This window comes from Apodemus sylvaticus, chromosome 4 (genome assembly GCF_947179515.1).
Source record: "Apodemus sylvaticus chromosome 4, mApoSyl1.1, whole genome shotgun sequence".
NCBI classification, from domain to species: domain Eukaryota; kingdom Metazoa; phylum Chordata; class Mammalia; order Rodentia; family Muridae; genus Apodemus; species Apodemus sylvaticus.
In genome coordinates this window covers 138,018,538-138,024,734 of record NC_067475.1, presented here as the reverse complement: position 1 = coordinate 138,024,734, position 6,197 = coordinate 138,018,538, and the positions used below count along the sequence as shown (strand labels likewise).

Sequence of the window (6,197 nt, the reverse complement as noted above, 5' to 3'; positions counted from 1 at the left end):
TCGGGGCCAAGACAAGGATGCTCACTCTCCCCATATCTTTTCAAAATACTACTCAAAGTTCTAGCTAGAGCACTAAGACCACAAAAGGAGATCAAGGGGATACAAATTGGCAAAGAAGTCAAGGTATCCTATTTACAGATGATATAGTATACATGAGCAAACACAAATATTCTTTCAGAGAACTTCTAAAGCTGATACACAACTTCAGCAAAGTGGCTGAATATAAAATTAACTCTAACAAATGGGTAGCCTTTCTTTATACAAATGATAAATGGGCTGAGAAGGAAAATAGGAAAACAACACCCTTCATATTAGTTAAAAATAATATAAAATACCTTTGTGTAACTCTAACCAAACATGTGAAAGACTTTTATGACGAGAACATCAAGTATTTTAGAAAGAAATCAAAGCCTCAGAAAATGGAGAGATATCCCATGATCATGGATTGGCAAGATTAACATGGTAAGAATGGCTATCCAACCTAAAATTTCCATCAAAATTCCAAATAATTCTTTAAAGACATGAAAAGGGAAATTCTTGGTGTGTGTGTGTGTGTGTGTGTGTGTGTGTGTGTGCAACTGGGGATGTGTTCCAGCTCTGGATGAATATGGGTCACACTGGCCAGCAGTGCCTAGCAAACCCCAGACTGTTGTTCTCCCTCTGGTGCCCTCCTCCTCTCTCTGTGCCCTGGAGCATCCTAGGCCTTGGCCTTCCTTCTAGCTCATCATTCAAGGAACCAAAAGTCAGGTTGGAACAGCTCCAGACGGTGGATGGCCTTGACTGGCTGCAGCTGGTGCCTGCTGAAGGGTTTCATGGCTGCTGCTGCTGCTGCTGCGGACTCCTGCAACTCTTGGCCCTTTCTAAGGCAGGATCCCTCCTTGCTGCTTCCGCCCATCTCCTCCTCTTCCTCCTCCTGCTCCTGGGTCAGGGATCCTGGTCTCTATGGCACCAGGAACTGCAGGACTCCACAGCTCAACACTGAGGCAGTGTCAGGGTCTCTGGGCAGCTAGCTCTTGCTCAGTCCCCATGCCTCGCTTCCCTCCCCTGCTGCCCAGCGACCTGGGTCGCTGGCACTGGGTGTGCCCCGAGGACTTGGGAAAACCTGCTGCTCTTCATTGACCTCAATCAGGCTGCATCTGCCAGCAAGCTGCTGTGGTCCAGCGGGGCGCCGAAGTGAGCCCCTTGGCATCCAAGCAGCTCGGGGAAAGTACCAGATACTCACTGCCATGTTCAGCGAGGGGCCGCCTCTTACTAAGGCACGCCTGGCGACCACTTCAGCTGCAGTGGCCTCAGCTGCCAGCTCCCCGGACTCCATGCATGCTCTGCCCTACCTGCAGAGGGCGGACAGCAGTGCTAAGAATCACAGGGGCAGAGCGGTCACCCACCCTGGCTGGCCACAGGCCTCAGCTGATAGCCCCAGTATGGCGGGGGTGGCGCGACCAGCAGTGGCTCAACTGAACCTCCAGGTGCAGGATCGACCACATCCTAGGCCTGTGCACACTTCCCCCTACTCGCCCAGCCCACCTAAGGCCAACTGTGCCACACAGGGGGCTAAGTGGCTGCGGGCAGCGGGGAGGCACAGGCAGCATGAGTGGCAGTGGCAGCAGCCTGGAAGCCATGGGTGGCCAGGAGCACCGGTACAGCGCTCTGCCCCAGCACAGCCACTGAATGGAAAGTACCACCACCATCATCATCATCATCACCCGACTTACTCGCCCTACATGGGCGCCCTGCTGACTCTTGCCTGGCCAGCAGGAAGTTTCAAAATGCTGGTGCACCATGGGAGAATGCAGAGCAGCACTGGGCTGCACTCCAGGTTCCAAGAGGCCCTAGCGCAGATCTGTTGGAGGGCCTGTCAGAGAACTGTGAGTGTGTGAATTGCTGCTCCATCTAGATGCCACTGTGGAGAGGAGATGGCACGAGGTCTCTACAGCAAGATGAAGGCCTCAGCAGGCCACTCATCGAGCCACAGAAGCCTGCGCCTTCATTATTGCACCTTGTATTGTACTGTGCCAACTGTCACACCACAACCACTACCTGATGGCACAGAAACACTGAGTGGGCTTTTGGGTGTTTAGAGGCTTTTAATGAGTGCTTCTATTCCCTTAGGGGTATGGGACTGTTTAGATAATTTATCTGATCTTGGTTCAACTTTTTTAAGTGGGATTAGTCTAGAAAGCCCTCCATTTCACTTACAGGCTTTTGAAGTAAGACCTTGTGATTTTTTAAATGTCCCCGGTTTCTACTGGTATGTCTCCTTTCATTTCTGACTTTGTTTAATTGGATATTAAGTCCTTAGCCTTTAGCTAATTTGCCTAAGGGTTTATCTATATTTTTGATTTTCTCAAACAACCAATTCTTGGTTTTGTTATTCTTTGTATTGTTCTCTTTGCTTCTAATTGATTAATTTCAACCCTGAGTTTGACTATTTCCTGGTGTACACTCCTCTTGAATGTGTTTGATTCTTTCGTTCTAGAAGTTTCAGGTGTGAACTTAAGTTGCTTGTATGAGTTCGCCCCAATTTCATTATGAAGGCTCTGCTTTCATAGTTTCCCATAATTTTGGCTATGCTGTTCCTTCATTTTCATTGAATTCTAGAAAGTCTTTAATTTCTTTTCACATTTCTTCACAGATCAAATGATCACTAAATAGAAAGTTGTTCAATTTCTACAAGTATGTGGGCTTTTTAGTTTCTCTGTTGTTGATGATGACCTGCTTTAATCTGTGGTGATTTGATTAAATGCAAGGGTATATTTCAATGTTGTTGTATCTGGTGAGACACATTTTATGTTTGTTTAGATAGTCAGTTTTGAAAAGGGTTGTGTAAGGTGCTGAGAAGAAGGTATATTCTTTTGTTTTGTGTGAGAAAATGTGAAGATAATGTCATTTAGTTCAAAACTTTTGTTAATTTCATTGTGTCTCCATTTAGTTTCTATTTTGATGATGTGCCCATTGGTGAAAGTGGTATGTTAAAGCATCCCACTATTATTGTGTGGGGTTCAATGTGTGTTTTGAGACCTAGTAAAGTTTTTGTTATTGTTTTTAATATTCATTTGTATGCTTGCAATTGGGGTATAGATGCTCAGAATCGAGCCTTTGTCTTGCTGAGTTTTCCCTTTGATGAGTATGAAATGTCCTACTCCATCTCTTTTGATTACTTTAGGTTGAAAGTCTATTTTATACAATACTTTAATCGCCACTCCAGCTTGTTTCTTGTTATATTAATTGGTTTTATCTTTTATTAACTCATCTTAAGCTTGCCTGTGGAAGAACTAAGCCTCTGTTTTCAAGGTAAAAAACGTTTGTTCCTTGTTTCAAACAGCAATCGAATTGGTTATTACAAAACATTGATGGTTGATTTATTACATGGCAATCCTTTTTTAGGCAAAATTAATAACTGTTATCTAAAAGATAAATTGTTAAAAATATGCCTCTCTATATTTTTTTATCTTTATTATATCTTATATCTTTATTGTTATAGATTTATACAGCATCCTATAAAAATGCATCTACTATGGGAGTAAAGCTCATATAATTAGATCACATGTTTATTCTTTTGAGTGTCCCCTTGCTTCAGCACAGATAATTGAATTGGGTGCTGTAGCTGTTCTTTTTAAAATGTTAAAAATCAAACTTTTGATTTATATATTAAATATATATATATATTATATATATATAAAACTCACAGCTTACAATTGCTTGAACTTGTTTCTTTTTTAATGCTACTAATTCTTAACTTTTACAATACAAATGCAATTCAAAAAATTAATCAAAATATACATATGACCATTGACAGCTTTTCAAGCTTTCTAGTTACAACTGTTTTTACATATGTTATTTTTATACTGAATGTTCCAAATCAGATTAAGACAAAATTATAACTGATTATTATAGTCAGTCATTTGAGATGTTATATTAATAATCTAATTTTAGTCATATTACTGAGATTCCTCATAATTCGCAGAGGCAAAATATTATGGAACAGGCCCATAGAACTTTACAACAATATTTTTATAATAAAAGAAGGGAGAATCACATCTCTATATACCACAAAAATTTAAAAATTTTAATGCCAGGGAACTCTAAGTGTAGAGAAGAGGCATGTTTGTGTTCTTTCTACAGGGTGCTGAAGAACATGCTAGCTGCCAGAGTATGCTGGTGCTAAGACTTCTCCCTGGCTCTCCACCTTGCTCCCTAGCCTTTTGGGGCCCCTCCTGGGTCTTTTTGTTGCTTTTGTCATTTGGCCCCTGGGCTTTTAACAGATTAACCAGTTTTGTTAAATCACAGATTGATTCTGCCTTGAACAGACTAGTTGCAGCCCACTATCATTGGCTGGACATCCGAGACTCAGCCAAAAACCTCTCTTCCGCTGACAGGGAGGTAGTAACCGTAGGCCTTCAGTTATCCACCCTTGCTGCAGGCACAGAGCTTTCTTGGTTCCTAAGCAGTAGAAACATCAATGCCAGGGAGGGTGACCTCTGGCTCCTAATAGTGGCTGAGGGCCATAAGCTGTGGAGTAACCAATGACGGGAAATATTGTGGTGCCATGAGCCAGATGCACACTGCCTATTGGCTGCAGCGTGACTCCATGACAGGATTATTGTGAATCTGCTACCTGGATGCCCGTCACACCCACCGAGGGCCTGATTATGCCATTGGAGTGGGATGTGATGCCAGGAGTGGGTGCAACTTACATAGCCTAAGGCAGAGGCCCTGCCCTACTAGGATCTAAAAAGGCCTAGTTACTACAGTGCTGGATGTGGGGGCAAAACCACATAGTCTAAAACAGGCTCTCCACAGACCCTCTTTCCATAGCCACCCCCCAAATTAAAAAAGAATTAGGGGGGAGATGTGGGAAGCTGTCCTGAGCTATTCAGATTTAATGCTTACTCAGGGCCCTAAGGGGGTGGCTGCTAAAATATGAGAACAATTAACTAGAGCCTTCCCCATGAGCTATTGGTGCGAGAAGATTCCCGAGAATACCACAAGATGTTCCTGCCCTAACAGCGGAATGTTCCTGCCGGCGTTAACTCCGGGTGTCCCCAAGGGATGACCTCCTCGCTTCCTGCTTCCATCACTAGGAGTGTCTCCACCCTTCCCTCCTTTGTTCTTGTGTGAAGGTCAATTCCTTCTCTGTAAGCCTTAAAACTCGTTTACCTCCCCGACATTAAATGAGGCCTTGACACAACCCAGACTGACTTTGCCTTTCTTAGTGTGCTTGGCTTCCTTTCTCTCTTCCCCCCATTTTTGACCCTTAGGTAGTGCCTCTTCGGGACCCTGGAATAACTGGACCTGCTGGACGGGTCAGATTAGGATCATAGGTGAGCCTTCCAATTCTAGATTGTTGTTCATTCCAGATATAGTTAAGTTGACAACTAGGAATAGCCACCACACCTCCTTGTCTTGTTTTCCTTCTAGTATTCTCTCTCTGTAGGGCTGGATAGTATTAAGATGTTTAAATTTGGTTTTGTTATGGAATATGTCAGTTTCTCCATCTATGATGATTAGGAGTTTTGCTAGCCTGGCCTCTGTTGTCTCTTAGAGTCTGCAAGATATCTTTTTCAGGATCTTTTCTTTTAGAGTCTTTTTTGGGAAGTCAGGTGAAATGCTGACAGGTTGGCCTTTAGATTTCTTTGCTTGCAGTTCTTAATGTTCTTTCTCTGTTCTATACATTTAGTGTTTTTATCATTATTTGGCAGGAGAATTTTCTTTTCAGATCCAAACTATTTGGTGTTCTGTAAGCTTCTTGTACATGTGTAGCCATGTATAAATAAAATAGGAAATCAGAAAAGGTTAAAAAGAATTATCACAGTTGAAGCCCAAAGGAAGTTACCCGTAGAACTGAAGGGAGTTGGGACTTTTCTGAATCCATAGTTGAGACAGTAAGCTGACTTAGAGCCTGGGCAAACTTGAAGCAAGGTTGTGGTTGAATCATTCCGCAAACAGACCGGCCATAAAAGATAAGGGGCATGCCTGGGCAATCTCCTATGGGCCATACATCGTCTGGACTGGAGTTTTCTGTCTCCTGTCCCTTGGATGCAGTTTACTAATGTCAAAGTGACCTTCCTGCTAACAAAAATAAACCACCCTCCTACATTGCTGGCGGCCCACTCTGCACGTATGCCAAAAAGCCCACCCTGCGCGCCAGAATCCCCCGCCAATGTTTGAATCAGCAAATCATGTGTAACCGCGCCAAA

The 6,197-nt window shown here is 43.4% G+C and overlaps 1 pseudogene; it reads left to right on the top strand.

The window, feature by feature from the left end:
- The first annotated feature begins 1,313 nt into the window (after positions 1–1,313).
- LOC127683720 (transcription factor GATA-6-like) lies at positions 1,314–2,131 on the top strand (annotated as a pseudogene).
- Positions 2,132–6,197: the final 4,066 nt, after the last annotated feature.